This window comes from Stegostoma tigrinum, unplaced genomic scaffold, assembly GCF_030684315.1.
Source record: "Stegostoma tigrinum isolate sSteTig4 unplaced genomic scaffold, sSteTig4.hap1 scaffold_100, whole genome shotgun sequence".
Classification (NCBI taxonomy): domain Eukaryota; kingdom Metazoa; phylum Chordata; class Chondrichthyes; order Orectolobiformes; family Stegostomatidae; genus Stegostoma; species Stegostoma tigrinum.
This window is the reverse complement of record NW_026728052.1, coordinates 724071-744077: the sequence shown is the minus strand read 5'-3', so window position 1 is coordinate 744077 and position 20007 is coordinate 724071. Positions and strand designations below refer to the sequence as shown.

The 20007-nt window shown below is 48.8% G+C and overlaps 1 protein-coding gene across 3 annotated transcripts in view; it reads right to left on the bottom strand.

Moving 5' to 3' along the window:
• LOC132207557 (utrophin-like) overlaps positions 1-18887 on the bottom strand; it is a 204141-nt gene extending 185254 nt beyond the window's left edge. For 2 of the 3 annotated variants that reach the window (XR_009443541.1, XR_009443540.1), the window contains exon 1: positions 18731-18887. The gene's annotated coding sequence lies outside the window, so the exon portion shown is untranslated. The remainder of the gene's footprint in view (positions 1-18730) is intronic. The other variant, XR_009443535.1, reaches the window with a different exon arrangement.
• Between the last annotated feature and the right edge of the window lie 1120 nt (positions 18888-20007).

Genomic DNA, 20007 nt, shown 5'->3' with positions numbered 1-20007 from the left:
AGTCACTGCATCCCATGTCCCTCAGTCACTGCTTCCCATGTCCCTCAGTCACTGCATCCCATTTCACTCAGTCACTGCATCCCATTTCACTCAGTCACTGTATCCCATTTCCTTCAGTCACTGCCTCTCCTTCACCACAGTCACTGCATCCCATTTCACGCAGTCACTGAATCGTATTTTACTCAGTCACTGCATCCCATTTCACTCAATCACTGCATCTCCTTCACCAAAGTCACTGCATCCCGTTTCCATCAGTCACTGTTTCCCTGATCTCACAGACGCTGCATTCAATTTCCCACACTCACTGCATCCCATTTCCCATCGTCACAGCATCTCCTTTCCCTCAGTCTCTGCATCGCAATTCACTCAGTGATTGCATCCCATTTCCCTCAGTCACTGCATCCCATTTCCCTCAGTCACTGCATCCCATTTCCGTCAGTCACTGCCTGCCATTTCCCTCAGTCACTGCATCCCATTGCACTCACTGATGCATCCCATTTCAAGCAGTCACTGCATCACATTTCCATCAGTCACTGCATCCCATTGCACTCACTGATGCATCCCATTTCAAGCAGTCACTGCATCACATTTCCATCAGTCAGTGTTTCCCGTATCTCACAGACGATGAATTCAATTTCCCACACTGACTGCATCCCATTTCCCTCAGTCACTGCATCCCATTTCCCTCAGTCACTGCATCCAATTTCCATCAGTCACTGCATCTCATTTCCATCAGCCACTGCATCCCATTTCACTCAGCCACTGCATCCCATTTCACTCAGCCACTGCATCCCATTTCACTCAGCCACTGCATCCCATTTCACACAGTCACTGCATCACATTTCACTCAGTCACTGCATCACATTGCACTCAGTGACTGCATCGCATTTCACGCAGTCACTGCATCCCAATTCCCTCAGTCACTGCATCCCATGTCCGTGTGTCACTGCATCCCATGTCCGTGTGTCACTGCATCCCATGTCCCTCAGTCACTGCATCCCATGTCCCTCAGTCACTGCATCACATTTCACTCAGTCACTGCATCACATTGCACTCAGTCACTGCATCACATTGCACTCAGTCACTGCATCACATTGCACTCAGTGACTGCATCGCATTTCACTCAGTCACTGCATCCCATTTCACGCAGTCACTGCATCCCAATTCCATCAGTCATTGCATCCCATGTCCGTGTGTCACTGCATCCCATGTCTCTCAGTCACTGCATCTCATGTCCCTCAGTCACTGCATCCCATGTCCCTCAGTCACTGCATCCCATTTCCCTCAGTCACTGCATCACATTTCCTTCAGACACTGCAGCTCATGTCACTCTGTCACTGCATCCAATTTCCATCAGTCACTGCATCCCATTTCACCCAGTCACTGCATCCGATTGCACTCACTGATGCATCCCATTTCACTCAGTCACTGCATCACATTGCACTCAGTGACTGCATCGCATTTCACGCAGTCACTGCATCCCAATTCCCTCAGTCACTGCATCCCATGTCCATGTGTCACTGCATCCCATGTCCGTGTGTCAGTGCATCCCATGTCCCTCAGTCACTGCATCCCATGTCCCTCAGTGACTGCATCACATTTCACTCAGTCACTGCATCACATTGCACTCAGTCACTGCATCACATTGCACTCAGTCACTGCATCACATTGCACTCAGTCACTGCATCACATTTCACTCAGTCACTGCATCCCATTTCACGCAGTCACTGCATCCCAATTCCATCAGTCATTGCATCCCATGTCCGTGTGTCACTGCATCCCATGTCCGTGTGTCACTGCATCCCATGTCTCTCAGTCACTGCATCTCACGTCCCTCAGTCACTGCATCCCATGTCCCTCAGTCACTGCATCCCATTTCCCTCAGTCACTGCATCAATTTCCTTCAGACACTGCAGCTCATGTCACTCTGTCACTGCATCCAATTTCCATCAGTCACTGCATCCCATTTCACCCAGTCACTGCATCCGATTGCACTCACTGATGCATCCCATTTCACTCAGTCACTGCATCACATTGCACTCAGTGACTGCATCGCATTTCACGCAGTCACTGCATCCCATATCACCCAGTCACTGCATCCGATTGCACTCACTGATGCATCCCATTTCACTCAGTCACTGCATCACATTGCACTCAGTGACTGCATCGCATTTCACGCAGTCAATGCATCCCAATTTCCTCAGTCACTGCATCCCATGTCCATGTGTCACTGCATCCCATGTCCATGTGTCACTGCATCCCATGTCCCACAGTCACTGCATCCCATGTCCCTCAGTGACTGCATCACATTTCACTCAGTCACTGCATTACATTGCACTCAGTAACTGCATCGCATTTCACTCAGTCACTGCATCCCATTTCACTCAGTCACTGCATCCCAATTCCATCAGTCACTGCATCCCATGTCCGTGTGTCACTGCATCCCATGTCCGTGTGTCACTGCATCCCATGTCCCTCAGTCACTGCATGCCATGTCCCTCAGTCACTGCATCCCATGTCCCTCAGTCACTGCATCCCATGTCACTCAGTCACTGCGTCCCTTTTCGGTCAGGCACTGTATCCCATTTCCCTCAGTCACTGCACCCCATGCCCGCTCGGGCACTGATTCCCTATTAACTCAGAAACTCCTTCCCAGTACCTCTGTCACTGCAGCTCATGTCACTCTGTCACTGCATCGCATTTCCATCAGACAGTGCATCTCATTTCACTCAGTCACTGCGTCCCATGTCCCTCAGTCACTGCATCCCATTTCACTCAGTGACTGAATCACATTTCACTCAGTCAGTGCATCCCATTTCCCTCAGTCAGTGCATCCCATTTCCCTCAGTCACTACATCCCAATTCCCTCAGTCACTGAATCCCATGTCCGTGCGTCACTGCATCCCATGTCCGTGTGTCACTGCATCCCATGTCCGTGTGTCACTGCATCCCATTTCCCTCAGTCACGGCATCCCATGTCCCTCAGTCACGGCATCCCATGTCCCTCAGTCACTGCTTCCCATGTCCCTCAGTCACTGCTTCCCATGTCCCTCAGTCACCGCATCCCATTTCACTCAATCACTGCATCCCATTTCACTCAGTCACTGCATCTCCTTCACCATAGTCACTGCATCCCATTTTCATCTCTCACTGTTCCCAGTATCTCACAGACGCTGCATTCAATTTCCCACACTCACTGCATCCCATTTCCCATCGTGGCAGCATCTCCTTTCCCTCAGTCTCTGCATCGCATTTCACTCAGTGATTGCATCCCATTTCCCTCAGTCACTGCTTCCCATGTCCCTCAGTCACTGCATCCCATTTCACTCAGTGACTGAATCACATTTCACTCAGTCAGTGCATCCCATTTCCCTCAGTCACTGCATCCCAATTCCCTCAGTCACTGAATCCCATGTCCGTGCGTCACTGCATCCCATGTCCGTGTGTCAATGCATCCCATGTCTCTCAGTCACTGCATCTCATGTCCTTCAGTCACGGCATCTCATGTCCCTCAGTCACTGCATCCCATGTCCCTCAGTCACTGCATCCCATTTCACTCAGTCAGTGCGGCCCTTTTCGGTCAGGCACTGTATCCCATTTCCCTCAGTCACTGCACCCAAAGCCCGCTCGGGCACTGATTCCCTATTAACTCAGTCACTCCTTCCCAGTACCTCTGTCACTGCAGCTCATGTCACTCTGTCACTGCATCGCATTTCCATCAGACAGTGCATCTCATTTCGCTCAGTCACCGCATCCCATTTCCCTCAGTCACGGCATCCCATTTCCCTCAGTCACTGCATCCCATGTCCCTCAGTCACTGCTTCCCATGTCCCTCAGTCACTGCATCCCATTTCACTCAGTCACTGCATCCCATTTCACTCAGTCACTGTATCCCATTTCCTTCAGTCACTGCCTCTCCTTCACCACAGTCACTGCATCCCATTTCACGCAGTCACTGAATCGTATTTTACTCAGTCACTGCATCCCATTTCACTCAATCACTGCATCTCCTTCACCAAAGTCACTGCATCCCGTTTCCATCAGTCACTGTTTCCCTGATCTCACAGACGCTGCATTCAATTTCCCACACTCACTGCATCCCATTTCCCATCGTCACAGCATCTCCTTTCCCTCAGTCTCTGCATCGCAATTCACTCAGTGATTGCATCCCATTTCCCTCAGTCACTGCATCCCATTTCCCTCAGTCACTGCATCCCATTTCCGTCAGTCACTGCCTGCCATTTCCCTCAGTCACTGCATCCCATTGCACTCACTGATGCATCCCATTTCAAGCAGTCACTGCATCACATTTCCATCAGTCACTGCATCCCATTGCACTCACTGATGCATCCCATTTCAAGCAGTCACTGCATCACATTTCCATCAGTCAGTGTTTCCCGTATCTCACAGACGATGAATTCAATTTCCCACACTGACTGCATCCCATTTCCCTCAGTCACTGCATCCCATTTCCCTCAGTCACTGCATCCAATTTCCATCAGTCACTGCATCCCATTTCACCCAGTCACTGCATCCCATTGCACTCACTGATGCATCCCATTTCAAGCAGTCACTGCATCACATTTCACTCAGTCACTGCATCACATTGCACTCAGTGACTGCATCGCATTTCACTCAGTCACTGCATCCCAATTCCCTCAGTCACTGCATCCCATGTCCGTGTGTCACTGCATCCCATGTCCGTGTGTCACTGCATCCCATGTCCGTGCGTCACTGCATCCCATGTCCCTCAGTCACTGCATCCCATGTCACTCAGTCACTGCATCCCATGTCACTCAGTCACTGCGTCCCTTTTCGGTCAGGCACTGTATCCCATTTCCCTCAGTCACTGCACCCCATGCCCGCTCGGGCACTGATTCCCTATTAACTCAGAAACTCCTTCCCAGTACCTCTGTCACTGCAGCTCATGTCACTCTGTCACTGCATCGCATTTCCATCAGACAGTGCATCTCATTTCACTCAGTCACTGCGTCCCATGTCCCTCAGTCACTGCATCCCATTTCCGTCAGTCACTGCATCCCATGTCCCTCAGTCACTGCTTCCTATGTCCCTCAGTCACTGCATCCCATTTCACTCAGTCACTGCATCCCATTTCACTCAATCACTGCATCCCATTTCACTCAGTCACTGTATCCCATTTCCTTCAGTCACTGCATCTCCTTCACCACAGTCACTGCATCCCATTTCACGCAGTCACTGAATCGTATTTTACTCAGTCACTGCATCCCATTTCACTCAATCACTGCATCTCCTTCACCATAGTCACTGCATCCCGTTTCCATCAGTCACTGTTTCCCTTATCTCACAGACGCTGCATTCAATTTCCCACACTCACTGCATCCCATTTCCCATCGTCACAGCATCTCCTTTCCCTCAGTCTGTGCATCGCAATTCACTCAGTGATTGCATCCCATTTCCCTCAGTCACTGCATCCCATTTCCCTCAGTCACTGCATCCCATGTCCGTGTGTCACTGCATCCCATGTCCGTGTGTCACTGCATCCCATGTCCCTCAGTCACTGCATCCCATGTCCCTCAGTCACTGCTTCCCATTTCACTCAGTCACTGCATCTCATTTCACTCAGTCACTGCATCTCATTTCACTCAGTCACTGCATCCCATTTCACTCAGCCACTTCATCCTATTTCACTCAGTGACTGCATCACAGTTCACTCAGTGACTGAATCACAGTACACTCAGTGAGTGCATCATATTTCACTCAGTGACGGAATCACATTTCACTCAGTGACGGAATCACGTTTCACTGAGTCACTGTGTCGCATTTCACGCAGTCACTGCATCCCTTTTCCCTCAGTCACTGCATCCCATTTCACTCTGTCACTGCATCCCATTTCACTCTGTCACTGCATCCCTTTTCACTCAGTCACTGCATCCCATTTCACTCAGTCACTGCATCCCATTTCACTCTGTCACTGCATCCACTTTCACTCTGTCACTGCATCAGAGTTCACTCTGTCACTGCATCCCATTTCACGCAGTCACTGCATCCCATTTCACACAGTCACTGCATCCCATTTCACACAGTCACTGCATCCCATTTCACACAGTCACTGCATCACATTTCAGTCAGTCAGTGCATCCCATTTCACTCAGTCGCTGCATCCCCTTCACCACAGTCAGTGCATCCCATTTCCATCAGTCATTGATTTCGTATCTCACAGACAGTGCATTCTATGCTTCTCATTTCACTTCGTCACTGCAGCTCATGTCGCTCTGTCACTGCATCCAATTTCCATCAGTCAGTGCATCGCATTTCACTCAGTCAATGCATCTCATTTCCGTCAGTTACTGCATCATATTTCCATCAAACAAGGCATCTCATTTCACTCAGTCACTGCATCGCATTTCACTCAGTCAGTGCTTACCATTTCACTTAGTCACTGCATGTCATTTCACACAGTCACTGCAACCCATTTCCCTCAGTCACTGCATCCCATTTCACTCAGTCACTGCATCCCATTTCACTCAGTCACTGCATCACATTTCACTCAGTCACTGCATCTCCTTCACCATAGTCACTGCATCCCATTTTCATCTCTCACTGTTCCCAGTATCTCACAGACGCTGCATTCAATTTCCCACACTCACTGCATCCCATTTCCCATCGTGGCAGCAGCTCCTTTCCCTCAGTCTCTGCATCGCATTTCACTCAGTGATTGCATCCCATTTCCCTCAGTCACTGCTTCCTATGTCCCTCAGTCACTGCATCCCATTTCACTCAGTCACTGCATCCCATTTCACTCAATCACTGCATCCCATTTCACTCAGTCACTGTATCCCATTTCCTTCAGTCACTGCATCTCCTTCACCACAGTCACTGCATCCCATTTCACGCAGTCACTGAATCGTATTTTACTCAGTCACTGCATCCCATTTCACTCAATCACTGCATCTCCTTCACCATAGTCACTGCATCCCGTTTCCATCAGTCACTGTTTCCCTTATCTCACAGACGCTGCATTCAATTTCCCACACTCACTGCATCCCATTTCCCATCGTCACAGCATCTCCTTTCCCTCAGTCTGTGCATCGCAATTCACTCAGTGATTGCATCCCATTTCCCTCAGTCACTGCATCCCATTTCCCTCAGTCACTGCATCCCATGTCCGTGTGTCACTGCATCCCATGTCCGTGTGTCACTGCATCCCATGTCCCTCAGTCACTGCATCCCATGTCCCTCAGTCACTGCTTCCCATTTCACTCAGTCACTGCATCTCATTTCACTCAGTCACTGCATCTCATTTCACTCAGTCACTGCATCCCATTTCACTCAGCCACTTCATCCTATTTCACTCAGTGACTGCATCACAGTTCACTCAGTGACTGAATCACAGTACACTCAGTGAGTGCATCATATTTCACTCAGTGACGGAATCACATTTCACTCAGTGACGGAATCACGTTTCACTGAGTCACTGTGTCGCATTTCACGCAGTCACTGCATCCCTTTTCCCTCAGTCACTGCATCCCATTTCACTCTGTCACTGCATCCCATTTCACTCTGTCACTGCATCCCTTTTCACTCAGTCACTGCATCCCATTTCACTCAGTCACTGCATCCCATTTCACTCTGTCACTGCATCCACTTTCACTCTGTCACTGCATCAGAGTTCACTCTGTCACTGCATCCCATTTCACGCAGTCACTGCATCCCATTTCACACAGTCACTGCATCCCATTTCACACAGTCACTGCATCCCATTTCACACAGTCACTGCATCACATTTCAGTCAGTCAGTGCATCCCATTTCACTCAGTCGCTGCATCCCCTTCACCACAGTCAGTGCATCCCATTTCCATCAGTCATTGATTTCGTATCTCACAGACAGTGCATTCTATGCTTCTCATTTCACTTCGTCACTGCAGCTCATGTCGCTCTGTCACTGCATCCAATTTCCATCAGTCAGTGCATCGCATTTCACTCAGTCAATGCATCTCATTTCCGTCAGTTACTGCATCATATTTCCATCAAACAAGGCATCTCATTTCACTCAGTCACTGCATCGCATTTCACTCAGTCAGTGCTTACCATTTCACTTAGTCACTGCATGTCATTTCACACAGTCACTGCAACCCATTTCCCTCAGTCACTGCATCCCATTTCACTCAGTCACTGCATCCCATTTCACTCAGTCACTGCATCACATTTCACTCAGTCACTGCATCTCCTTCACCATAGTCACTGCATCCCATTTTCATCTCTCACTGTTCCCAGTATCTCACAGACGCTGCATTCAATTTCCCACACTCACTGCATCCCATTTCCCATCGTGGCAGCAGCTCCTTTCCCTCAGTCTCTGCATCGCATTTCACTCAGTGATTGCATCCCATTTCCCTCAGTCACTGCTTCCCATGTCCCTCAGTCACTGCATCCCATTTCACTCAGTGACTGAATCACATTTCACTCAGTCAGTGCATCCCATTTCCCTCAGTCACTGCATCCCAATTCCCTCAGTCACTGAATCCCATGTCCGTGCGTCATTGCATCCCATGTCCGTGTGTCACTGCATCCCATGTCTCTCAGTCACTGCATCCCATTTCCGTCAGTCACTGCATCCCATTTCCCTCAGTCACTGCATCACATTTCCTTCAGACACTGCAGCTCATGTCACTCTGTCACTGCATCCAATTTCCATCAGTCACTGCATCCCATTTCACCCAGTCACTGCATCCCATTGCACTCACTGATGCATCCCATTTCAAGCAGTCACTGCATCACATTTCCATCAGTCACTGTTTCCCGTATCCAACAGACGATGAATTCAATTTCCCACACTCACTGCATCCCATTTCCCTCAGTCACTGCATCCCATTTCCCTCAGTCACTGCATCACATTTCCTTCAGACACTGCAGCTCATGTCACTCTGTCACTGCATCCAATTTCCATCAGTCACTGCATCCCATTTCACGTAGTCACTGCATCCCATTTCAGTCAGTCACTGCATCCCATTTCACTCAGTCACTGCATCTCCTTCACCACAGTCACTGCATCCCATTTTCATCACTCACTGTTCTCCGTATCTCACAGACGCTGCTTTCAATTTCCCACACTCACTGCATCCCATTTCCCACAGTCACAGCATCTCCTTTCCCTCAGTCTCTGCATCGCATTTCACTCAGTGATTGCATCCTACTTCCCAAAAATACTGAATCCCTTTTCCCTCAGTCACAGCATCTCATTTCACTCAGTCACTGCATCCCATTACCCTCAGTTACTGCATCCCATTTCACTCAGTCACTGCATCCCACTTCACTCAGTCACTGCATCCCATTACCCTCAGTCACTGCATCCCATTACCTTCAGTCGCAGGATCCCATTTCCAACAGAAACTGCATACCATTTCCTTCACTCAGTGTATCCCAGTTCACTCAGTCTCGGCATCTCATTTCCCTCAGTCACTGCATCACATTTCCCTCAGTCACTGCATCCCATGTCCCTCAGTCACTGCATCTCACGTCCCTCATTCACTGCATCCCACGTCCCTCAGTCACTGCATCCCATTACGCTCAGTCACTGCATCCCATTTCCCTCAGTCAGTGCATCCCATGTCCCTCATTCACTGCATCCCACGTCCCTCAGTCACTGCATCCCATTTCACTCAGTCACTGCATCCCATTTCCCTCAGTCACTGCATCCCATGTCCCTTAGTCAATGCATCCCATGTCCCACAGTCACTGCATGTCATTTCACTCAGTCACTGCATCCCTATTCACACAGTCACTGCATCCCAGTTCACACAGTCACTGCATCCCAGTTCACACAGCCACTGCATCCCAGTTCACACAGCCACTGCATCCCAGTTCACACAGCCACTGCATCCCAGTTCACACAGCCACTGCATCCCAGTTCACACAGCCAGTGCATCCCATTTCACACAGCCACTGCATCCCGTTTCACTCAATGCTTCACTTTACACTCAGTCAGGGCATCCCATTTCCATCTGTCACTGCGTCCCATTTCCTCAGTCACTGCATCTCCTTTCCACAGTCACGGCAATCCCATTTCACTCAGTCACTGCATCCCATTGCCCTCAGTCACTGCATCCGATTGTCCTCAGTCACTGCATCCCATTGTCCTCAGTCACTGCATCCGATTCCCCTCAGTCACTGCATCCCATTTCACTCAGTCACTGCATCCCATTTCACTCAGTCACTGCATCCCATTACCCTCAGTCACTGCATGCCATTACCCTCAGTCACTGCATCCCATTAACTTCAGTCGCAGGATCCCATTTCCAACAGACACTGCATACCATTTCCATCAGTCACTGCATCCCAGTTCACTCAGTCTTGGCATCTCATTTCTCTCAGTCTCGGCATCTCATTTCTCTCAGTCACTGCATCCCATTTCCCTCAGTCACTGCATCCCATTTCCCTCAGTCACTGCATCCCATTTCCCTCAGTCACTGCGTCCCATTTCCATCAATCACTGCATCCCATTTCCCAGTCACTGCATCCCATTTCCAACAGACACTGCATACCATTTCCATCAGTCACTGCATCCCAGTTCACTCAGTCTCGGCATCTCATTTCTCTCAGTCACTGCATCCCATTTCCCTCAGTCACTGCATCCCATTTCCCTCAGTCACTGCATCCCATTTCCCTCAGTCACTGCGTCCCATTTCCATCAATCACTGCATCCCATTTCCCAGTCACTGCATCCCATTCCACTCAGCCACTGCATCACAGTTCACTCAGTGACTGAATCATAGTTCACTCAGTGACTGAATCACAGTTCACTCAGTCACTGCATCCAATGGTCCTCAGTCACTGCATCCCATTTCCATCAGTCACTGCATCCCATTTCCCACAGTCACTGCATCTCCGTTCCTCAATCACTGCATGTCATTTCACTCAGTGTCTGCAGCCCATTTCACCTCAGTCACTGCATCCCATTACCATCAGTCACTACATCCCATTACCCTCAGTCACTGCATCCCAGTACGCTCAGTCACAGCATCCCATTTTCCTCAGACACTGCATCCCATTTCCCTCAGACAGTGCATCTGATTTCCATCAGTCACTGCATCCCATTTCCCTCAGTCATTGCATCCCATTAACCACAGTCACTGCATCGCGTTAACCTCAGTCACTGCATCACATTACCCTCAGACAGAGCATCCTATTTCCCACATTCACTGCATCTCCTTTCCCTCAGTCAATGCTTCACATTCCACTGAGTCACTGCATCCCATTCCACAGTGTCACAGCATCCCATTTCACTCAGTGACTGCAACCCATTACCCTCAGTCACTGCATCCCATTTCCATCAGTCACTGCGTCCCATTCATCTCAGTCACTGAATCCCAGTTCCCTCATTCACTGCATCCCATTTATCTCAGTCACTGAATTCCATTTCCCTCAGACACTGCTTCCCATTCCCCACAGTCACTGAATCCCATTTCCATCAGTCACTGCATCCCATTTATCTCAATCACTGCATCCCATTCCCCACAGTCACTGCATCCCATTCCCCACAGTCACTGCATCCCATTTCCCTCAGTCACTGCATCACATTACCCTCAGTCACTGCATCCCATTACCCTCAGTCACTGCATCCCACTTCACTCAGTCACTGCATCCCATTTCACTCAGTCACTGCATCACATTACCCTCAGTCAATGCATCCCATTGTCCTCAGTCACTGCATCCCATTACCCTCAGTCACTGCATCCCACTTCACTCAGTCACTGCATCCCATTTCACTCAGTCACTGCATCCCATTAACTTCAGTCGCAGGATCCCATTTCAAACAGACACTGCATCTCATTTCCCTCAGTCACTGGATCCCATTACGCTCAGTCACAGCAGCCCATTTCACTCAGTCACAGCAGCCCATTTCACTCAGTCACTGCATCCCATTTCAAGCAGTCACTGCATCCCATTTCAAGCAGTCACTGCATCCCATTTCATTCAGCCTCTGCATCACATTTAACTCAGTCACTGCATCCCACTTCACTCAATCACTGCAGGCCATTTCACTCATTGGCTGCATCCTATTTCACTCTGACACCGCGTCCCGTTTCCCTCAGTCACTGCATCCCATTACCGTCAGTCACTCCATCCAATTACTGTCAGTCACTGCATCCCATTTTGATCAGTCACTGCATCCCATTACACTCAGTCACTGCATCCATTTGACACAGTCACTGCATCCCATTTCCCTCAGTCACTGCATCCCATTTCCACCAATTACTGCATCCCATTTCCCTCAGACACTGCATCCCATTCCCCACAGTCACTGAATCCCATTTCCCACATTCACTGCATCCCATTTCCATCAGTCACTGCATCCCATTTATCTCAGTCACTGCATCCCATTTATCTCAGTCACTGCATCCCATTCCCCACAGTCACGGCATCCCATTCACTTGAGTCACAGCATCCCATTTCAAACAGACACTGCATCTCCTTTCCCTCAGTCACTGCATCCCTATTCACACAGTCACTGCATCCCAGTTCACACAGCCACTGCATCCCAGTTCACACAGCCAGTGCATCCCATTTCACACAGCCACTGCATCCCGTTTCACTCAATGCTTCACTTTACACTCAGTCAGGGCATCCCATTTCCATCTGTCACTGCGTCCCATTTCCTCAGTCACTGCATCTCCTTTCCACAGTCACGGCAATCCCATTTCACTCAGTCACTGCATCCCATTGCCCTCAGTCACTGCATCCGATTGTCCTCAGTCACTGCATCCCATTGTCCTCATTCACTGCATCCGATTCCCCTCAGTCACTGCATCCCATTTCACTCAGTCACTGCATCCCATTACCCTCAGTCACTGCATCCCATTTCACTCAGTCACTGCATCCCATTACCCTCAGTCACTGCATCCCATTACCCTCAGTCACTGCATCCCATTACCTTCAGTCGCAGGATCCCATTTCCAACAGACACTGCATACCATTTCCATCAGTCACTGCATCCCAGTTCACTCAGTCTCGGCATCTCATTTCTCTCAGTCACTGCATCCCATTTCCCTCAGTCACTGCATCCCATTTCCCTCAGTCACTGCATCCCATTTCCCTCAGTCACTGCGTCCCATTTCCATCAATCACTGCATCCCATTTCCCAGTCACTGCATCCCATTCCACTCAGCCACTGCATCACAGTTCACTCAGTGACTGAATCATAGTTCACTCAGTGACTGAATCATAGTTCACTCAGTCACTGCATCCAATGGTCCTCAGTCACTGCATCCCATTTCCATCAGTCACTGCATCCCATTTCCCACAGTCACTGCATCTCCGTTCCTCAATCACTGCATGTCATTTCACTCAGTGTCTGCAGCCCATTTCACCTCAGTCACTGCATCCCATTACCATCAGTCACTGCATCCCATTACCCTCAGTCACTGCATCCCATTACCTTCAGTCGCAGGATCCCATTTCCAACAGACACTGCATACCATTTCCATCAGTCACTGCATCCCAGTTCACTCAGTCTCGGCATCTCATTTCTCTCAGTCACTGCATCCCATTTCCCTCAGTCACTGCATCCCATTTCCCTCAGTCACTGCATCCCATTTCCCTCAGTCACTGCATCCCATTTCCATCAATCACTGCATCCCATTTCCCAGTCACTGCATCCCATTCCACTCAGCCACTGCATCACAGTTCACTCAGTGACTGAATCATAGTTCACTCAGTGACTGAATCACAGTTCACTCAGTCACTGCATCCAATGGTCCTCAGTCACTGCATCCCATTTCCATCAGTCACTGCATCCCATTTCCCACAGTCACTGCACCTCCGTTCCTCAATCACTGCATGTCATTTCACTCAGTGTCTGCAGCCCATTTCACCTCAGTCACTGCATCCCATTACCATCAGTCACTACATCCCATTACCCTCAGTCACTGCATCCCAGTACGCTCAGTCACAGCATCCCATTTTCCTCAGACACTGCATCCCATTTCCCTCAGACAGTGCATCTGATTTCCATCAGTCACTGCATCCCATTTCCCTCAGTCATTGCATCCCATTAACCACAGTCACTGCATCGCGTTAACCTCAGTCACTGCATCACATTACCCTCAGACAGAGCATCCTATTTCCCACATTCACTGCATCTCCTTTCCCTCAGTCAATGCTTCACATTCCACTGAGTCACTGCATCCCATTCCACAGTGTCACAGCATCCCATTTCACTCAGTGACTGCAACCCATTACCCTCAGTCACTGCATCCCATTTCCATCAGTCACTGCGTCCCATTCATCTCAGTCACTGAATCCCAGTTCCCTCATTCACTGCATCCCATTTATCTCAGTCACTGAATTCCATTTCCATCAGTCACTGCGTCCCATTCCCCACAGTCACTGAATCCCATTTCCATCAGTCACTGCATCCCATTTATCTCAATCACTGCATCCCATTCCCCACAGTCACTGCATCCCATTCCCCACAGTCACTGCATCCCATTTCCCTCAGTCACTGCATCACATTACCCTCAGTCACTGCATCCCATTACCCTCAGTCACTGCATCCCACTTCACTCAGTCACTGCATCCCATTTCACTCAGTCACTGCATCACATTACCCTCAGTCAATGCATCCCATTGTCCTCAGTCACTGCATCCCATTACCCTCAGTCACTGCATCCCACTTCACTCAGTCACTGCATCCCATTTCACTCAGTCACTGCATCCCATTTCACTCAGTCACTGCATCCCATTAACTTCAGTCGCAGGATCCCATTTCAAACAGACACTGCATCTCATTTCCCTCAGTCACTGGATCCCATTACGCTCAGTCACAGCAGCCCATTTCACTCAGTCACAGCAGCCCATTTCACTCAGTCACTGCATCCCATTTCAAGCAGTCACTGCATCCCATTTCAAGCAGTCACTGCATCCCATTTCATTCAGCCTCTGCATCACATTTAACTCAGTCACTGCATCCCACTTCACTCAATCACTGCAGGCCATTTCACTCATTGACTGCATCCTATTTCACTCTGACACCGCGTCCCGTTTCCCTCAGTCACTGCATCCCATTACCGTCCGTCACTCCATCCAATTACTGTCAGTCACTGCATCCCATTTTGATCAGTCACTGCATCCCATTACACTCAGTCACTGCATCCATTTGACACAGTCACTGCATCCCATTTCCCTCAGTCACTGCATCCCATTTCCACCAATTACTGCATCCCATTTATCTCAGTCACTGAATTCCATTTCCCTCAGTCACTGCATCACATTACCCTCAGTCACTGCATCCCATGACCCTCAGTCACTGCATCCCATGACCCTCAGTCACTGCATCCCACTTCACTCAGTCACTGCATCCCATTTCACTCAGTCACTGCATCACATTACCCTCAGTCAATGCATCCCATTGTCCTCAGTCACTGCATCCCATTACCCTCAGTCACTGCATCCCACTTCACTCAGTCACTGCATCCCATTTCACTCAGTCACTGCATCCCATTTCACTCAGTCACTGCATCCCATTAACTTCAGTCGCAGGATCCCATTTCAAACAGACACTGCATCTCATTTCCCTCAGTCACTGGATCCCATTACGCTCAGTCACAGCAGCCCATTTCACTCAGTCACAGCAGCCCATTTCACTCAGTCACTGCATCCCATTTCAAGCAGTCACTGCATCCCATTTCAAGCAGTCACTGCATCCCATTTCATTCAGCCTCTGCATCACATTTAACTCAGTCACTGCATCCCACTTCACTCAATCACTGCAGGCCATTTCACTCATTGACTGCATCCTATTTCACTCTGACACCGCGTCCCGTTTCCCTCAGTCACTGCATCCCATTACCGTCCGTCACTCCATCCAATTACTGTCAGTCACTGCATCCCATTTTGATCAGTCACTGCATCCCATTACACTCAGTCACTGCATCCATTTGACACAGTCACTGCATCCCATTTCCCTCAGTCACTGCATCCCATTTCCACCAATTACTGCATCCCATTTATCTCAGTCACTGAATTCCATTTCCCTCAGACACTGCATCCCATTCCCCACAGTCACTGAATCCCATTTCCCACATTCACTGCATCCCATTTCCATCAGTCACTGCATCCCATTTATCTCAGTCACTGCATCCCATTTATCTCAGTCACTGCATCCCATTCCCCACAGTCACGGCATCCCATTCACTTGAGTCACAGCATCCCATTTCAAACAGACACTGCATCTCCTTTCCCTCAGTCACTGCATCCCTATTCACACAGTCACTGCATCCCAGTTCACACAGCCACTGCATCCCAGTTCACACAGCCAGTGCATCCCATTTCACACAGCCACTGCATCCCGTTTCACTCAATGCTTCACTTTACACTCAGTCAGGGCATCCCATTTCCATCTGTCACTGTGTCCCATTTCCTCAGTCACTGCATCTCCTTTCCACAGTCACGGCAATCCCATTTCACTCAGTCACTGCATCCCATTGCCCTCAGTCACTGCATCCGATTGTCCTCAGTCACTGCATCCCATTGTCCTCATTCACTGCATCCGATTCCCCTCAGTCACTGCATCCCATTTCACTCAGTCACTGCATCCCATTACCCTCAGTCACTGCATCCCATTTCACTCAGTCACTGCATCCCATTACCCTCAGTCACTGCATCCCATTACCCTCAGTCACTGCATCCCATTACCTTCAGTCGCAGGATCCCATTTCCAACAGACACTGCATACCATTTCCATCAGTCACTGCATCCCAGTTCACTCAGTCTCGGCATCTCATTTCTCTCAGTCACTGCATCCCATTTCCCTCAGTCACTGCATCCCATTTCCCTCAGTCACTGCATCCCATTACCCTCAGTCACTGCGTCCCATTTCCATCAATCACTGCATCCCATTTCCCAGTCACTGCATCCCATTTCCCTCAGTCACTGCATCCCATTTCACTCAGTCACTGCATCACATCACCCTCAGTCACTGCATCCCATTGTCCTCAGTCACTGCATCCCATTACCCTCAGTCACTGCATCCCATTACCCTCAGTCACTGCATCCCACTTCACTCAGTCACTGCATCCTATTTCACTCAGTCACTGCATCCAATTTCACTGAGTCACTGCATCCCGTTTCACTGAGTCACTGAATCACATTTGTTGTTCTCACTTGAATGCAATGGTCATGAATCTCCTCCAATGGTTGGTCATGTATTTCCAATGCAAAATTTTACCAAGTTTTGATTTTCAATTTTGATTACATGTGTCTCCTCTATTCTATAGGACGCTGCAATAAACTCAAATTTGACGAATCATAAATTAACCACCATTACCTACAGAGTTAATTTCATCAAACAGATCCAATTAGAATTGTCACATTCCCAAATCCTGATTCACGTTTTTCTAATTATGGGCCACGTGGTTAAGAAAAAAGACACTTAGAATCACAGAGATGTACAGTCGGGAAACAGATCCTTTGGCCCAATTTGTCTATGTTGACCAGATATCCTAAATTAATTTAGTCCCATTTGCCAGCATTTGGCCCATATTCCTCTCAACCCAGCCTATTCATATACCCATCCACATGCCTTTTAAATGTACAAGCCTCCATCACTTCCTCTGGCAGCTCACTCCATACATGCACCACTATGAAAAAAATCCGGTCCATTTTAAATCTTCCCTCTCTCATTTTTAACCTATTCCCTCCAGTTTTGGCTTCCAGCAATCCGGGGAAAAGATCTTGGCTGTTCGCTCTATCCACGTCCCTCGTAATTGTATAAACTTCTATATGGTCAGCCCTGAACTCCAAAGTTCCAAGAAATAGCTGCCTGTTCAATCCCACGGTATACCTCCAACCTCCGATGCTGGTAACATCCTTTTAGAGCTTCTCTGAACCCTTTCAAGTTTACAACATACAACAATACAGCGCAGAACAGGCCCTTCGGCCCTCAATGTTGCGCCGACATCCTTCCTCTCGCAAGGAGACCAAAATCGATTGCAGTATTCCAAAAGCAGCCGAACCAACGTCCTACATGGCTGCTAAGTGATCTCCCAACTCCTATACTCAATGCACTGACCGATAAAGGCGAGCACACCAAATGTCTCCTTCATATCCTTTCTACCGGTGGCTGTACTTTGATGGAACTACGAAACTGCACTCCAGCGTGCTGCCCTGATTTGCCTTTCCAAAATGTAGCACCTCACATTTGTCTAACCTCAACACCACCTGCCATTCCTCAGTTTATTGGCCCTTGTCAATGTCCCATTGTATTCTGAGGTGACCTTCTTGGCTGGCTACGACACCTTCAATCATTGGGAAACTTACTAACCACACCTTCTATTTTCATGTCCAAATCATTGCATCACTTCAACTCCCCCTCCCACTCCCTGAATGACATGTCCATCCTGGGCCTCTTCCAGTGTCACAACCAAACCACCCAGAAACTGGAGGAGCAGCACCTCATATTCCGCCTCGGGAGCTTCCAACTCAACAGCCTCAATGTGGACTTGGCCACCCTCAAAATCTCCCCACCCGCCAACCTCATCCCAAGACTAGTTCCTCCCCTCATCCCCGCCTCCATGACCTGTCCGCCTTCTCTCCCACCTATCCACTCCTCCCACCTCACTGACCAACTCCCACCACTGCTTGGAATTATTCTTCTTTTCACACTTCATCAGCTCAATGTTATTTCTAAAATCTATTTTCCAATTGTTGGAAAAAGTGAGAAAAAGAGAAGTAAAAGAAGTTACATTCTTACCACTCGTGAAATCTCTGAATATTCTTCTGTTGAAAGGCCGCCAAGGAACGATGCAATTCTTTTGTCACAAACGCTGTGAGGGAGACATCTTTTTCGGTTCCACTAACTCCACCCTAAGGAAGACAAACCCACGTAACATACCTAGTGACTTAAAGCATACTCTATTGTTGCCCAAGGTGGAGAGCTGGATGAACACAGCAGGTCAAGCAGCATCAGAGAAGCAAGAAAGCTGATGTTTCGGGACGAGACCCTGCTTCAGAAAATTGGCGCTGGAGAATCTGAGATAACAAGGTGTAGAGCCGAATGATACTGCTTGGCCTGCTGTGTTCATCCAGCTTTACACCTTCTTATCTCAGATTCTCCAGCATCTGCAGTTCCTACTACCTCTATTGTTGCCCTTTCACTTTACTGAACTAATATGAGCCAGTAGTTTTGTTTAGGCTCGTGTAATCTTACGGTTATTGGCCTGTACAAAATCCTGAATTAATTTTGATCGACTGACGGGAGGAGAGATGAATTTTATAGAAATTTTTGTTTTCTACCAATTTGCAGAGGGCATCGTGGGCGATTGAAGGACAGTGTTATTATCCTCCAGGTCTGTGGACTGCATCATTACCAACTTGCCCATTTGCATACACATACAATATTCATTATGTACCAATGAAACATAATAAACCAATACTGCGTACTAAAAACAACGCTCACATATCAATGGAAATTTAAATATTTATCATAGAGTTTGAAGGATTGAATTCAATGATAAAAAGCAAAAACCAGTGAAGATGAGTGCAGTTGGTCAGCACTTTTGCCACGAAGTGGAGGTTGGCAGTTTGAGGCCACCCAGGAACAAGCAAGCTCTGTCTAACTCCAAGGGCAGCACGGTGGCTCAGTGGTTAGCACTGCTGACTCACAGCGCCAGGGACCCAGGTTCGATCCCACCGTTGGACGATTTTCTATGCGGAGTTTGTACATTCTGCCCAAGCCTGCACGGGTTCCTGCTGGGTGCTCTGGTTTCCTCCCACAGTCCAAAGATGTGCAGGCTAGGTGTCTGGGCCATGCCAAACTTGCCCATTGTGTTTAGGGATGTGTAGATTAGGTGTGTTAGTCATGGGAAATGTAGGGTTACTGAGGAAAGGGTTGGGGGATGAGTCAGGGTGAGATGCTCTTTGGAAGGTGGCTGTGGACCTCTTGGGTCAAAAGGGGCTTGTTTCCACACCGTAGGGATTCTATGATATGGAAGTATCTTTTGAAGTGGACATTCATGGGTATGCTGTAAC